Raw genomic sequence first — 16,946 nt, 5'->3', positions numbered from 1 at the left:
TCTAACCTAACAATTCCACAACTACTACCTTATACACACAAGTGTAAAGGGATAAAGAACGTGTACATAAAGATATATGAATGAGTGATGGTACAGAACGGCATAGGCAAGATGCAGTAGATGGTATCGAGTACAGTATATACATATGAGATGAGTAATGTAGGGTATGTAAACAAAGTGACATAGTTTAAAGTGGCTAGTGGTGCATGTATTACATAAAGATGCAGTAGATGGTATAGAGTACAGTATATACAGTGGGGCAAAAAAGTATTTAGTTAGTCACCAATTGTGCAAGTTCTCCCACTTAAAAAGATGAGAGAGGCCTGTAATTTTCATCATAGGTAGACTTCAACTATGACAGACAAAATGAGAAAAGAAATCCTGAAAATCACATTGTAGGATTTTTTATGAATTTATTTGCAAATTATGGTGGAAAATAAGTATTTGGTCAATAACAAAGGTTTATCTCAATACTTTGTTAATATACCCTTTGTTGGCAATGACAGAGTTCAAACGTTTTCTGTAAGTCTTCACAAGGTTTTCACACACTGTTGCTGGTATTTTGGCCCATTCCTCCATGCAGATCTCCTCTAGAGCAGTGATGTTTTGGGGCTGTTGCTGGGCAACACAGACTTTCAACTCCCAAAAAATATTTTCTATGGGGTTGAGATCTGGAGACTGGCTAGGCCACTCCAGGACCTTGAAATGCTTCTTACGAAAACACTCCTTCGTTGCCCGGGCGGTGTGTTTGGGATCATTGTCATGCTGAAAGATACAGCCACGTTTCATCTTCAAAGCCCTTGCTGATGGAAGGAAGTTTTCACTCAAAATCTCACGATACATGGCCCCATTCATTCTTTCCTTTACACAGATAAGTCATCCTGGTCCCTTTGCAGAAAAACAGCCCCAAAGCATGATGTTTCCACCCCCATGCTTCACAGTAGGTATGGTGTTCTTTGGATGCAACTCAGCATTCTTTGTCCTCCAAACACGACGAGTTGAGTTTTTACCAACAAGTTATATTTTGGTTTCATCTGACCATATGACATTCTCCCAATCTTCTTCTGGGTCATCCAAATGCTCTCTAGCAAACTTCAGACAGGCCTGGACATGTACTGACTTAAGCAGGGGGACACGTCTGGCACTGCAGGATTTGAGTCCCTGGCGGCATAGTGTGTTATTGATGGTAGGCTTTGTTACTTTGGTCCCAGCTCTCTGCAGGTCATTCACTAGTTCCCCCCGTGTGGTTCTGGGATTTTTGCTCACCGTTCTTGTGATCATTTTGACCCCACGGGGTGAGATCTTGCGTGGAGACCCAAATCGAGGGAGATTATCAGTGGTCTTGTATGTCTTCCATTTCCTAATAATTGCTCCCACAGTTGATTTCTTCAAACCAAGCTGCTTACCTATTGCAGATTCAGTCTTCCCAGCCTGGTGCAGGTCTACAATTTTGTTTCTGGTGTCCATTGACAGCTCTTTGGTCTTGGCCATAGTGGAGTTTGGAGTGTGACTGTTTGAGGTTATGGACAGGTGTCTTTAATATTGATAACAAGTTCAAACAGGTGCCATTAATACAGGTAACGAGTGGAGGACAGAGGAGCCTCTTAAATAAGAAGTTACAGGTCTTTGAGAACGGAACTCTTGCTTGTTTGACCAAATACTTATTTTCCACCATAATTTTCAAATAAATTCATTAAAAATCCTACAATGTGATTTTCTGGATTTTTTTCTGTCATAGTTGAAGTGTACCTATGATGAAAATTACAGGCCTCTCTCATCTTTTTAAGTGGGAGAACATGCACAATTGGTGGCTGACTAAATACTTTTTTGCCACACTGTATATATACACATGAGATGAGTAATGTAGGGTATGTAAACATTATATTAAGTGGTATTGTTTAAAGTGGCTAGTGATACGTTTTTAATCAATTTCCATCCATTTCCTATATTAAAGTGGCTGGAGTTGAGTCAGTATGTTGGCAGCAGCCACTCAATGTTAGTGGTGGCTGTTTAACAGTCTGATGGCCTTGAGATATGAGCATTTTTTTGTCTCTCTGTCCCTGCTTTGATGCACCTGTACTGACCTCGCCTTCTGGATGATAGCGGGGTGAACAGGCAGTGGCTTGGGTGGTTGTTGTCCTTGATGGTCTTTTTGGCCTTCCTTTGACATCGGGTGGTGTAGGTGTCCTGGAGGGCAGGAGGTTTCCCCCGGTGATGCGTTGTGCACACCTCACTACCCTCTGGAGATTCTAGCGGTTGTGGGCGGAGCAGTTGCCGTACCAGGCGGTGATACAGCCGACAGGATGCTCTCGATTGTGCATCTTTAGACGTTTGTGATTGCTTTTGGTGACAAGCCAAATTTCTTCAGCCTCCTGAGGTTGAAGTGGCGCGGCTGCGCCTTCTTCTCAATGTGTGGGTGGACCAATTCAGTTTGTCCGTGATGTGTACGCCGAGGAACAACCCTCTCCACTACTGCACCCCCTGTCCCCTTGATGTGGATAGGGGGGTGCTCCCTCTGCTGTTTCCTGAAGTCCACAATCATCTTCTTTGTTTTGTTGACGTTGAGTGTGAGGTTATTTTCCTGACACCACACTCCGAGGGCCCTCACCTCTTCCCTATAGGCCGTCTCTTTGTTGTTGGTAATCAAGCCTACCACTGTCGTGTCGTCGGCAAACTTGATGATTGAGCTGGAGGCGTGCGTGGCCACGCAGTCATGGGTGCGACAGGGAGTACAGGAGATGGCTCAGAACGCACCCTTGTGGGGCCCCAGTGTTGAGGATCAATGGGGTGGAGATGTTGTTACCTACCCTCATCACCTGGGGGTGGCCCGTCAGGAAGTCCAATACCCAGTTTCACAGTGCGGGGTCGAGACCCAGGGTCCCGAGCTTGATGACGAGTTTGGAGGGTACTATGGTGTTAAATGCTGAGCTGGAGTCGATGAACAGCATTCTCACATAGGTATTCAACATGTCCAGATGGGTTAGGGCAGTGTGGTTGCGATTGCGATTGCGTCATCTGTGGACCTATTGGGGCGGTAAGCAAATTGGAGTGGGTCTAGGGTGTCAGGTTGGGTGGAGGTGATATGGTCCTTGACTAGTCTCTCAAAGCACTTCATGATGACGGAAGTGAGTGCTACGGGGCGGTAGTCATTTAGCTCAGAAACCTTAGCTTTCTTGGGAACAGGAACAATGAAGCACTTGAAGCATGTGGGAACAGCAGACTGGGATAAGGGTTGATTGAATATGTCCGTAAACACACTAGCCAGCTCGTCTGCTCATGCTCTGAGGAAGCGGCTGGGGATGCCGTCTGGGACTGCAGCCTTGCGAGGGTTAACACGTTTAAATGTTTTACTCACGCCGGCTGCAGTGAAGGAGAGCCCGCAGGTTTTGGTAGAGGGCCATGTCAGTGGCACTGTATTGTCCTCAAAGCGAGCAAAAAAGTTATTTAGTCTGTCTGGGAGCAAGACATCCTGGTCCGCGACGGGGCTGGTTTTCTTTTTGTAATCTGTGATTGACTAGTAGACCCTGCCACATACCTCTTGTGTCTGAGCCGTTGAATTGCAACTCTACTTTGTCTCTATACTGACACTTAGCTTGTTTGATTGCTTTGGGGAGGGAATAGCTACACTGTTTGTATTCGGTCATGTTTCCGTTCACCTTGCCCTGGTTAAAAGCAGTGGTTGGCGCTTTCAGTTTCGCGCGAATGCTGCCATCAATCCACGGTTTCTGGTTTGGGAATGTTTTAATTGTTGCTGTGGGTATAACGTCTCCGATGCACTTTCTAATGAACTCGCTCACCGAATCAGCGTATTCGTACATTTTGTTGTTGGACGCAATGCGGAACATATCGCAATCCACGTGATCGAAACAGTCTTTAAGCGTGGAATCAGACTGGTCGGACCAGTGTTGAACAGACCTGAGCGCAGGAGTTTCTTGTTTTAGTTTCTGTCTGTAGGCTGGAAGCAACAAAATGGAGTCGTGGTCAGCTTTTCCAAAAGGAGGGCGGGGAAGGGCCTTATATGCGTCACGGAAGTTATAATAACAATGATCCAGGGTTTTACCAGCCCTGGTAGCACAATCGATATGCTGATAGAATTTAGGGAGTCTTGTTTTCAGATTAGCCTTGTTAAAATCCACAGCTACAATGAATGCAGCCTCAGGATATGTGGTTTCCAGTTTACATAGAGTCAAATAAAGTTCGTTCAGGGCCATCGATGTGTCTGTTTGGGGGGATATCTACCCCTGTGATTATAATCTAAGAGAATTCCCTTGGTAGATAATGCGGTCGACATTTGATTGTGAGGAATTCAAGTGAACAGAAGAACTTGAGTTCCTGCATGTTGTTATGATCACACCACATCTCGTTAATCATAAGGCATACCCCCCCACCCTCTTCTTACCAGAAAGATGCTTGTTTCTGTCGGCGCGATGCGTGAAGAAACCAGCTGGCTGCACCGACTCCGTTAGCGTCTCTCGAGTGAGCCATGTTTCCGTGAGGTAAAGAACGTTACAGTCTCTGATGTCTCTCTGGAATGCTACCCTTGCTCGGATTTCATCAACCTTGTTGTCAAGAGACTGGACATTGGCGAGTAGTATGCTAGGGAGCGGTGTGCGATGTGCCCGTATACCGAGCCTGACCAGAAGACCGCTTCGTTTGCCCCTTTTACGGCATTGTTGTATTGGTTCGCCGGCTGGGATCCGATCCATTGTCCTGGGTGGAAGGCAAAACACAGGATCAACTCCCGGAGAGGCATATTCCTGGTCGTAATGATGGTGAGTTGACGTTGCTCTTATATTCAGTAGTTCCTGTATGTAATGAAACCTAAGATTACCTGGGGTACCAATGTAAGAAATAACACGTAAAAAAAACTGAATACTGCATAGTTTCCTAGGAACGCGAAGTGAGGCGGCCATCTCTGTCGGCGCCGGAAGGCCAGGGTCACTGTGTTACTATGGTTACTATGGTGACAAGGCCACTGCATACTGTGTGTATTTGACTGTGTGTGTGTGTGTGTGTGTGTATCTGTACTGACCGTGCCACTCTCTCCTGTTTTTCTGACCAGCGGAGACATCAGAGAGCATGTTGGGTAACAGACTGGAACTTCAGTTGACCTGCTCCAGACCTCCCCTGCTCTTCCCTTCTCCTACTCCTCATTCTCCTCATTCTCCTCTCCTTTCTTCCTTCTACTCTCTCTCCCTGTCTCTTCCCTATCTTCCTCTCTCCTCCCTCCCTCTCTCCCTCCTCTCCTTGTTCTCCTCTCTCTCCCTCTCCTTGCTCTTATCTCATCTCCCTACCTACCTCCCTCCACTCATTCTCCAGTCTCTCCCCCTTGGGTTCCCACTGGCTCTTCTACTGGGGACAGACATGGTTGTCTCAGACTGCTCCATGCTGCTCCAGGCTGCTTCAGGCTGCTTCAGGCTGTTCCAGGCTGCTTCAGGCTGCTCCAGGCTGCTCCAGGCTGCTCCAGGCTGCTTCAGGCTGCTCCAGGCTGCTCCAGGGTGCTTCAAGAAGCTTCAGGCTGCTTCAGGAAGTTTCAGGCTGCTTCAAGCTGTTCCAGGCTGTATTTGGCTGTTCCAGGCTGTTCCAGGCTGTATTTGGCTGTTCCAGGCTGTTCCAGGCTGTTCCAGGCTGGCTGTTCCAGGCCATATTTGGCTGTTCCAGGCTGTATTTGGCAGTTCCAGGCTGTTCCAGGCTGTATTTGGCTGTTTCAGGCTGTTCTAGGCTGTTTTAGGCAGTATTTTAGGTTCTGCTCTAAAGGCTGTGTCTGTTGGGTAAAGCTGCCATATCTCTTAAATAGTTTTTTGTACCATCCATCCAAGCCTTTCCCATTATTAAATGAACATTAACCTGATCTAGGATCAGTGTCTATCTAAACAGTCTACTTAATTGCTCTAATGAGGATCAGTGTCTACTCATATTCTGACTCCATTTTGAGAACAGTTTGACCCAAAATTTTCTAAACCATCAATTGACCAATCAGTGATGAAACAGTGTGTGATGTCAGAAGCGTGTGTTTTAACCTCAGGGGCATATTTAAGCTGGAAAGTTTTTCTGTGAGTTACTGTAGTCAGGAGTGGGTGAGGCAGAGGCCTAGTCTGGGTGGAAAGAGAGAGATGGTGAAATGAAGAGTTGAAGATATGAAATGGTGAACCACAGTGTAGGCTTACTGTACAGGTGGGTAGAGTTAGAATCACTATCAGGCCAGGGCCCTTCCTGTCTGTATGATGGATTTGGGAAATAAAAATAAAAATAGAGAGAGTCAAAGACAGAAAAACATGACAGAGAGATAGAGGGGAAAAATAAGTGAGAAAATGAGAGTGAGAGAAACAGAGAGAGGAAAACAGAGAGAAAAAACGGGTTCTGGAATGTTTACTCTACTGAGCGTTTAAACCCCACACTGAAGGAGCAAGCCTCCACATGCTACAACTCTCTGTCTACTGTACCTCACCCTAACTGTCACTCTGCCTCTCCCCTCACCCTGCAGCGATGACAAAGCAACCTCGCGTCACTGTTTCCTAACACACACAAATGTTCCTGTGACCTCATAAAACACACACAGATATACAGTATGATATTTAGAAATGTGTGTGTGGGACAGTCAGAGGTTGTGTGTATGTGTGTGAAGGTTTTCTGTATGTATGTGAGTGTGTGTTTTCAATTGAAGAGTTTTTATCCAAAACGCTACATGCAACAATTTTTCACATTTGTGTTTTTTCATCAGAAATAATTGCTTTGCTTATGGGTACGTTTATATGTGTGTAAAATATCACTTTTCTCAGATGTATTATTCATTAATTTGAGATGTGTATCAAAATGTAACGTTTTATTTTTTACCAAAGAGTATACACTCGGTGGCCTGTTTATAAGGTACACTCATCTAGCAGCAGGTTGGACCCCCCTTTGCCCCCAGAACATCCTTAATTCTTTGGGGCATGGACACGTTGCTTAATTGGTATCAAGGGACATAACTTGTGCCAGGAAAACATTCCCCACACCATTACACCACCGTCACCAGCCTGTACTGTTGACACCAGGCAGGATGGGGCAATGGACCCATGCTGCTTACTCCGAATACTGACTCTGCCATCAGCAATGCGCAACAGGAACCGGGATTCGTCAGATCAGGCAATGTTTTTCCATTCCCCAATTGTCCAGTGTTGGTGATCGTTGTTTTGAGCTGATAGCCCATCCGTGACAAGGATCGATGAGTTGTAGCTTTCTGAGATGCCGTTCTGTACACAACTGTTGTACTTGCATGTTTGTAGCCCGCCTGTTAGCTTGACATTCTCTGTTGACCTCTCATCAAAAAGCTGTTTTCGCCCACAGGACTGCCGCTGAGTGGATGTTTTTTATTTGTCGGACAATTCTCAGTAAGTCCTAGATAATGAAAAGCCCAGGAGGCCGTCCCGCCGTCCAATTCTGAGATACTGGAACCGGCGCGCCTGATCATACCACGCTCAAAGTCGCTTAGGTTACTTGTTTTTCCCATTCTAACGTTCAATTGAACAGTAACTGAATGTCTCAATGTCTATCTGCCTGCTTTATATAGCAAGCCACAGCCACTTAACTCACTGTCTGTAGAAGCGAGCCATTTTCGTGAACTGGGTGGTGTATCTATTAAAATGGGCACTGAGTGTAAATCCATTGTTTGGCTGGAATGGAATGTTTGTATCCTGTATATTTCACTGTGTTATGTGCTTTTCTCACTTAGCTATCTTAAGAGGAATGTACTTACTGTAAGTTGTTCTGGATAAGAGTGTCACGGCCATCATAATGATTGGACCAAGGCGCAGCGTGCATAGAGTTCCACATATTTTAATTAATAGAAACTCAACAAACCAGCACAAAAGAAACGTGACGCTACTGGTGTGCACACAGGCAACTATCTGTAGACAAGCTCCCACAAAGCACAATGAGGAAATGGCTACCTAAATATGATCCCCAATCAGAGACAACGGTAAACAGCTGTCTCTGATTGGGAACAATACCAGGCCAACATAAACCATTAATCACCTAGATGACCCACCCTAGTCACTATCACGCCCCAACCAACAGAGAATAAACAGCTCTCTATGTTCAGGGCGTGACAAAGAGCTTCTGCTAAATTACCCAAATTTCAAATGTATTACTACTGTATTGAATATTTTTTGTAAAAATGTTGTAAGTATTGTATCATTTGTACAGTTCTTTATTGAAAATGTTGTTATTTGCTACGTTTGACTGTGTAAAACGAAGCAGTACTACTTATTACTCTGAGAGTGAGGCAGATATATAGCATTTTGTCTCTTTTGAAATTAAACCATCAAGTGATAGATTTTAAGCAAATACAGTGGAAGAGTATCATCCCCTTGGTGTTTTCCTATTTTGTTGCATTACAACCTGTAATTTACATTTATTTTTATTTGGATGTCATGTTATGGACATAAACAAAACAGTCCAAATTGGTGAAGTGAAATGAAAAAAAAACAACAACGAAAAATTCTAAAAAATAAAAAACGGAAAAGCCGCCCACCAAACTCACAAACCAGGTAAGGAGGGCATTAATCAGAGAGGCAACAAAGAGACCAATGATAACCCTGAAGATTGCAGAGATCGGAGTATCTGTCCATAGGACCACTTTAAGCCATACACTTCAGAGAGCTGGGCTTTACGGAAGAGTGGCCAGTAAAAAGCCATTGCTTAAAGAAGGCATGTGAGAGATTCCTCAAACATATGGAAGAAGGTGCTTTTGTCAGATGAGACAAAAATGTAGCTTTTTGGTCATCAAGGAAAACGCTATGTCTGGAGAAAAGCCAACACCTCTCATCACCTCGAGAACACCATCCCCACAGTGAAGCTTGGTGGTGACAGCATCATGCTGTGGGGATGTTTTTCATCGACAGGGACTGGGAAACTGGTCAGAATTGAAGGAATGATGGATGGTGCTAAATACAAGGAAATTCTTGAGGGAAATCTGTTTCAGTCTTCCAGAGATTTGAAACTGTGACGGAGGTTCACATTCCAGCCAGCAGGGCAATGGCCCTCAGCATAATGCTAAAGCAACACTCGAGTGGTTTAAGGGGAAACATTTAAATGTCTTGGAATGGCCTAGTCAAAGTCCAGACCTCAATTCAATTGAGAATCTGTGGTATGACAAAGATTGCTGTACATCAGCGGAACCCATCCAACTTGAAGGAGCTGGAGCAGTTTTGCCTTGAAGAATGGGCAAAAATCCCAGTGACTAGATGTGCCAAGCTTATAGAGACATACCCCAAGAGACTTTCAGCTGTAATTGCTGCAAAAGGGGGCTCTACAAAGTATTGACTTTGGGAGGGGTGAATAGTTATGCACGCTGAAGTTTCTTGTTTGTTTCACCCCAAAAATATTTAGCATCTTCAAAGTGGTAGACATGTGTAAATAAAATTATTTAAAAATATAAATTTTAATTCCAGGTTGTAAGGCAACAAAATTGGAAAAATGCCAAGAGGGGTGAATACTTTCACGAGCCACTGTACATCTCTGTCATTCAACAACCCCATGCCATGATTAGATAGTAGAAGAAACACAACAAATCTCTTTCATAATTTCTTTAAACAATACAAGATAATTTACCAACATGAAAATGGATATATAACTCTTCAATTATTCCTGGTTCATTCATAAGGTACAAGATCTCACAGGTTGGTCCATCAGATTGGTTCATTCATGTCATGCCAAGACAGACAAATATACATGTATTCAAATCAAATCAAATCAAATTTTATTTGTCACATACACATGGTTAGCAGATGTTAATGCGAGTGTAGCGAAATGCTTGTGCTTCTAGTTCCGACAATGCAGTAATAATCCAACAAGTTATCTAACTAACAATTCCCCCCCAAAAACGACTGTCTTATACACAGTGTAAGGGGATAAAGAATATGTACATAAAGATATATGAATGAGTGATGGTACAGAGCAGCTTAGGCAAGATACAGTAGATGGTATCGAGTACAGTATATACATATGAGATGAGTATGTAAACAAAGTGGCATAGTTAAAGTGGCTAGTGATACATGTATTACATAAGGATGCAGTAGATGATATAGAGTACAGTATATACGTATACATATGACATGAATAATGTAAGGTATGTAAACATTATATTAGGTAGCATTGTTTAAAGTGGCTAGTGATATATTTTACCTCATTTCCCATCAATTCCCATTATTAAAGTGGCTGGAGTTGAGTCAGTGTGTTGGCAGCAGCCACTCAATGTTAGTGGTGGCTGTTTAACAGTCTGATGGCCTTGAGATAGAAGCTGTTTTTCAGTCTCTCGGTCCCAGCTTTGATGCACCTGTACTGACCTCGCCTTCTGGATGATAGCGGGGTGAACAGGCAGTGGCTCGGGTGGTTGTTGTCCTTGATGATCTTTATGGCCTTCCTGTAACATCGGGTGGTGTAGGTGTCCTGGAGGGCAGGTAGTTTGCCCCCGGTGATGCGTTGTGCAGACCTCACTACCCTCTGGAGAGCCTTACGGTTGTGGGCGGAGCAGTTGCCGTACCAGGCGGTGATACAGCCCGCCAGGATGCTCTCGATTGTGCATCTGTAGAAGTTTGTGAGTGCTTTTGGTGACAAGCCAAATTTCTTCAGCCTCCTGAGGTTGAAGAGGCGCTGCTGCGCCTTCTTCACGATGCTGTCTGTGTGAGTGGACCAATTCAGTTTGTCTGTGATGTGTATGCCGAGGAACTTAAAACTTACTACCCTCTCCACTACTGTTCCATCGATGTGGATAGGGGGGTGTTCCCTCTGCTGTTTCCTGAAGTCCACAATCATCTCCTTAGTTTTGTTGACGTTGAGTGTGAGGTTATTATCCTGACACCACACTCCGAGGGCCCTCACCTCCTTCCTGTAGGCCGTCTCGTCGTTGTTGGTAATCAAGCCTACCACTGTTGTGTCGTCCGCAAACTTGACGATTGAATTGGAGGCGTGCGTGGCCACGCAGTCGTGGGTGAACAGGGAGTACAGGAGAGGGCTCAGAACGCACCCTTGTGGGGTCCCAGTGTTGAGGATCAGCGGGGTGGAGATGTTGTTGCCTACCCTCACCACCTGGGGGCGGCCCGTCAGGAAGTCCAGTACCCAGTTGCACAGGGCGGGGTCGAGACCCAGGGTCTCGAGCTTGATGACGAGCTTGGAGGGTACTATGGTGTTGAATGCCAGCTCATTCATATCAGCTCTATTTCTCTGTTTCTTCATCTGTCCTTGCCTTTGTCAAGCCAAGAAGGTAGACGTAAATCAAATAACATTTTATTGATTGCACACACATATTTACCAGATGTTATTGCGGGTGTAGCAAAATGCTTGTGTTCCTAGCTCCAACAGTGCAGTAATTTCTAACAATTCACAACAATACACTCAAATCTAAAAATAAGAAATATATGAATATTAGGAAGAGCAATGTCGGAGTGGCATTGACTAGAATACTGTACATGCTTAGTCCAAGGCTGTTTGACTCACACATCATTATTAAAGTACAACTGCTGACTTGCTGTTACGCTCTCAGTCTTCTTACCATACAAACCCTCAAGGTAAATGTGACTCACCACCTGGATTCGGTCTTATGTAGCAACATTTGAATTTCAGTTTTTTACATTGGATAAAAGTAGAGTCTCAGAGCTACAAAATGGTATATCATCCATTGCATTTGAGGAAACAATGGGAAAGTAATTCTGCTTTGAAAGTTCATGAACTTGTAAACTCACTTTTGAGAAATCCGTCTTTCAATGTTTTGGTATTAGTATTGGAGAGCCCTTCTTCATCTACACCCATTCAGCCTTAGCCCACCCATCTCTTTAAGGGTTGATCCGTGCGTTCTTTACCAACTTGCCAGCTACTCCCAGACATCTAAGAAAGAGAGAACAGCTCACTGAACATTACTCACCCTAGCAGAGCTGGTTAGGATGTTACAGTATGTTATCCAGAGCTTTGGTGAATGTAACTGTGCTGTCAGATTGTCCGTTCATAAATTCAGAGCATTTTGCGTTCAGAGCCCACACTAGATGCTCTGGCCAATAAGTAGGGTTGTTCCGAAAGCTCAGACCTCACAACGACAGTCAAGCACCCAAGCTAACTGGCTAATATTGGCTAGCTTCCAGACACATAATGAGAGAACACCCCACTCTGACCATTTTACTAGCAGAGCTGGTTAGCTTCTCAGAGCTGCGATCCCGTTAACGGGATCAACATCCGAGGAAATTTCAGAGCGACAAACTAAAAATACAACATCGTAACATTAAACATTCTTGAAAATTCAAGTGTCTTACATCCTTCAAAAGATTAGAATCTTGGTAATCAAACTGCGTATTCCGATTTAAAATAGCTATTACGGAGAACAAATTCCATGCTTTTGTTTGAGAAGAGCGATCAACAACAACAAACTTTTTCCGCCATGACAGGTTTGACACATTCACATCTGAAGGTAAAATTATGACTTACAATCTGATGTCTTGCTCTTATTTCTCATCCTGAGGGTCCCAGTGATCAAATGAAGTGCAGTTTTCTGATATATTGCTCTTATTTCTCATCCAGAGGGTCCCAGTGATCAAATGAAGTGCAGTTTTCTTTGATAAAATACATTTGTATAGCCTAACACGAAACATTTTGTAAACCGCTTGTGTCGTGACTTCCATCTCTATCAACTTTTGACGAAGCATTCGACGTAATTACACACACTAAACAATCGTTTATCTAGTCATAGTTGGTTTCATTGCAATCCTCTGGATGTTTATAACACAGCCAAACTTGATTGTCCTTTTTGCGGGGCGTATTGACCGAAATGAACTGATTTGAAGACAACGAGCAGTGACCATATTGCGCACCAATAATATTAGCAAAGTTTCGTTAATTGACTGTATTTCTGCCCAATGACCATGGATCTTCTTGAAATCTAGCTTGGTAGATAGCCAATGAGATGAGGTAAACGGCAGTATGTGATGGTTATGGGTTGGACCACCAGTCCTTGTTCGTAAACGCACACGTAACGAACTTCATTCGCCATTGATCATCAGACTTGTTGAAGTCACGCACAGCAGTATTTTGGAAAGTGTTTTTTCAACGATTTCATAGAAGACATCATGGCAAATAAATCAGGAAAAGCAAAGTCCAAGTCTAAGTATACAGATTTGCACCAGATTATAGAAGAAATAGATAGAGAAAGTGAGACAGATTTGTTGTTTGAAAAATCTTTGAGTGAGCATAGTTATGACTCAAACACTGAAGAGATGTTTCTGCAAGGAGAGGACATAATTCTGGACTGGTAAGTGCTAATGCCATTGTTTGAAATATAAATAATTTGATATTTTCTTAGCAAAAAAAAAAAATAGATATATTTTTGTGCAATTTATAGAAATATAATCAGTAATGAAATGTGTAAAGTACACATTGGCTATACATAGTGTGTTTGTATGTATGTATATGACCCATAAGCTGTGTGTGTTGTTTGTTTGTTTGTTTGGGTGTGTGTGTGTGTGTGTGTGTGTGTGTGTGTGTGTGTGTGTGTGTGTGTGTGTGTGTGTGTGTGTGTGTGTGTGTGTGTGTGTGTGTGTGTGTGTGTGTGTGTAATTGAAGAACATCAAGGCCTACTGGACTACATACAAATCCATTTCTGTTTCACAGGACCACCTCCATGTACCAGCCTCCCTGGAGACAATCTGGATATTGCTTTTTGATATGTTGTATATAGTTATTTGCACTGTTGTATATAGTTATATATCATTTCACCAATTCGGCCACTTGGGAACATTTGGGCAACTTGTGTGGGACACCTGGGTGACTTCATGCTAAATGTCATGTAGCTCACCCATTCCTGAAGTTATCAATCTGAAACTTTGTACAATTACAGTTTCCCTCTTGTGTTATCCATCAAAATTATCCCCAGCATCCTATCTGACTGTTTGGCCATTCTTGTACACATGAAAGACAATTTAAAAAAACAGAAAACGTATGCTCTTTCTTTCTCTTTTCTTCTACCAGATCTATTGTGTTATATTCTCCTACATTCAATTAACATTTCCACAAACCTCAGAATGTTTCCATTCAAATGATACCAAGAATATGCATATCCTTGCCCCTGGGCCTGAGCTACAGTCAGTTAGATTAGGGTATGTCTTCAGGCTGAAATTGAGAAGGGATGCAGCCATAAGAAGTTAACAAATGTAGCTAGATAGCTAGTTAGGTAAACAATGAATCCCAACGCATGACGTAACATTAGTTAGCGAGCCAGCCAGCTAATGTTAGAAAGCTAGCTAACAGTACACTAACTTGAAATGAAAATACTTTGTCAAAATTAGAGAGGAGTCTTTTGTTAAGACATGTAGCTAGCTAGCTAGGTAAACAATGGACCATAATTTCAACGCATGACATTGCTACCCTGCATGAATCTGCAGGTAGCTAAACAACCAGGTTCTATGGCTATAACTAGTCAAGCAAATGTGTCTGAGATACAAATAATAAGATCATACACAGCGTTAGCTAACGTTAGCTAGCTAACAGTACACTTGAAATCAAACCACTTTCTGTCAAAATTAGAAATGTGTAATATTTGAAAATGTAGCTAGCTAGACTATCTTACCAGTATTCATCATGGTTGGACACGTCTCCTGTCTGATGCCATGCATGGTTGCCTTTAGTTTGATGATGTAATCCAGATTTCAAAACTCAGTCCTTCAGAAAGTGGAGAGCATACACATAACGTTAGCTAGTGAGCCAGTCAGCTAATGTTAGCTAGCTAACATTACACTTTAATTAACTTAACATTAGGTTTATGCAGTTTTACTACGAGATACATTTAAAGAAAGCCGCGTTTGACACGATTACCTAGACATACTGACCAGCTCCAATAGACAGACGCGTGCAGACCAAACTCATCTCTCAGCATGTCCAGCCCACTCATTATCTCAGCCAATCATGGCTAGCGGGAGGTTGCTCACTTTTCCTGTGGGTAAACCAACTAGGCTCGTAATTTAACTATTTTATTTGTATTTACATATGGCAAACAAGTTTGATATTAAGGCACATGAAAGTTCACATGTTCGAGAAGGCATTTCTAACAAAAAACACAATTTGATAAAAATATTTTTTTAAATGTTCAAACAGCTCTCCTGTGAAGTCGTGACTTGTGTCATTAACCTAGTTTCCTGAATCAGTTCACAAATGTGAACAATTACAGCATGAATCGTATTACTGAGTAGTGAGTTACGAAATAGTCAGGTGATACATATCCAGACTATACCTGAAAAAGGAATGGAACATTTTTAATCTGAAACAGTGACTGCTTGCGTCAGCAATCTATAATAATCTATCTACAGGTTCAATTTAACTGCTGTGGATTAAGTACATATACAGTAGTAACAGTAATACCACCAGCAGACAGGGCTAGAAACATGGCTGCTCTTAGCCCTGGTGGTGAAGTAGATAGGTGTCTTAAAGAGATTTGTTATTTGCATGTCTGGTCCTTAACATGCTGTACTAGTACACTGACTGTACGTCTGTTGCTAGGGCTACAGCCACTGACAGTGACAACTTCCTCTTTCCACCTGTCTTCAACACCCCTCTCTCTATTTCTCTCTCTTTCTCTCTCTCTCTTTCGCTCTCTTTCCTGTGATATCACGGAGCGCAGGACGTGAAGTAACTTCCTGTTGTGTGTGCTGTGGGCCAGTAATTGCCGCGGATTGATGCCTGATCATGCAAATTAACAAACCAACAGGGTTAAAGGATATCCCTGGCTTCTCTGCCTGCTAACTCTGAAACCCTATAGCCTAGACATACATGTATTTTTCAAATAATGGGCGTTTTTCCTCTCGGTATGTAGGCTAGTTTCCCTGAGGCTCGCATGGCAGCCCTCCATTTTCCATTTCCATCCAGGTGGCTCCACCTCCGAGTTAAACCACAGGTGAAAACCACACCGCCAGTACAATGGGAGAGACTTTGCATAGTGAAATGGCCCCAAGCCACAGGTGTGAAGTCTAAACCCATACAGTACAGTATGTAGTGTATCTACATCTAAATATATATATATCCTCTGTCTGTCAAACCCCAGCTAGCAGCAGTCAAAAACCTCAACCTTCCTCCATTCTCTTTGCTGGTAGTTCACAGCTATATCCGGGGAGTGACAGGCGGCTGTGACACACAGCCCTGGTATTAGAAGGCAATTATAAGCCCAGGCGAGAGCCTCGACAATGGGGAGAAACGTTCATAAAGGCTCTCTCCTCCTGGGGCTCCCGACATCCACACACAGTCAAATTAATTACTGCAAAACATCAGACAGCTTGCAACGCACACAGAGACAAAACTCCTGGAAAGGAGGAACGACGAACAAAACAAGAAACAACGCACGGGGAGTGTGGCGGGGAAGAAGAAAGAGAAAAGAAAGGAGAATGAAAAGAAAGAAAGGAAAGACGTGGATCCTTTCCAACATGTTTTCATCTAAATAAAGAAGCCAAAGGCATCAGACGACTCGGGTACCTTGGAGACCAGGAGAACTATTTCTCCATGGCAACCACCAGTGGAGTGTGTGTGACAGTGCCGCAGTGTGAGGGTTTGGACTGAGAATGCTGTCTGGGAATGCAGAGAGTGAGAGAGAAAGAGAAAGCGAAAGAGAGAGGGAGAAAAGAGATGGAGATGGAGAGAGATGGGGAGAAGGAGAGAGAGGGAGAGAGAAAGAGAGAGAGGGGAGAAAAGTGAGGGAGAGAGATGGAGAGAGAGAAAGAGAGAGAGAGGAGTAAAGAGCGGGAGAGAGACAAAGAGAGAGAGATAAAAGAGAGAGAGAGAGGGAGAGGGAGGGACTGAGATGGAGAGAGAGGGTGAGAGATGGAGAGAGAGAGGGATAGAAATTGAGAGAGAGAAATGGAATCTGAAGTCAAATGTCTACTGTTTGCTGATTTTCTGGTGCTTCTGTCACCAACCAAGGAGGGCCTACAGCAGCACCTAGA

The sequence above is a fragment of the Oncorhynchus kisutch genome, linkage group LG15 (assembly GCF_002021735.2).
Source record: "Oncorhynchus kisutch isolate 150728-3 linkage group LG15, Okis_V2, whole genome shotgun sequence".
Taxonomy (NCBI): Eukaryota; Metazoa; Chordata; class Actinopteri; order Salmoniformes; family Salmonidae; genus Oncorhynchus; species Oncorhynchus kisutch.
This window is presented reverse-complemented; position numbering follows the sequence as displayed.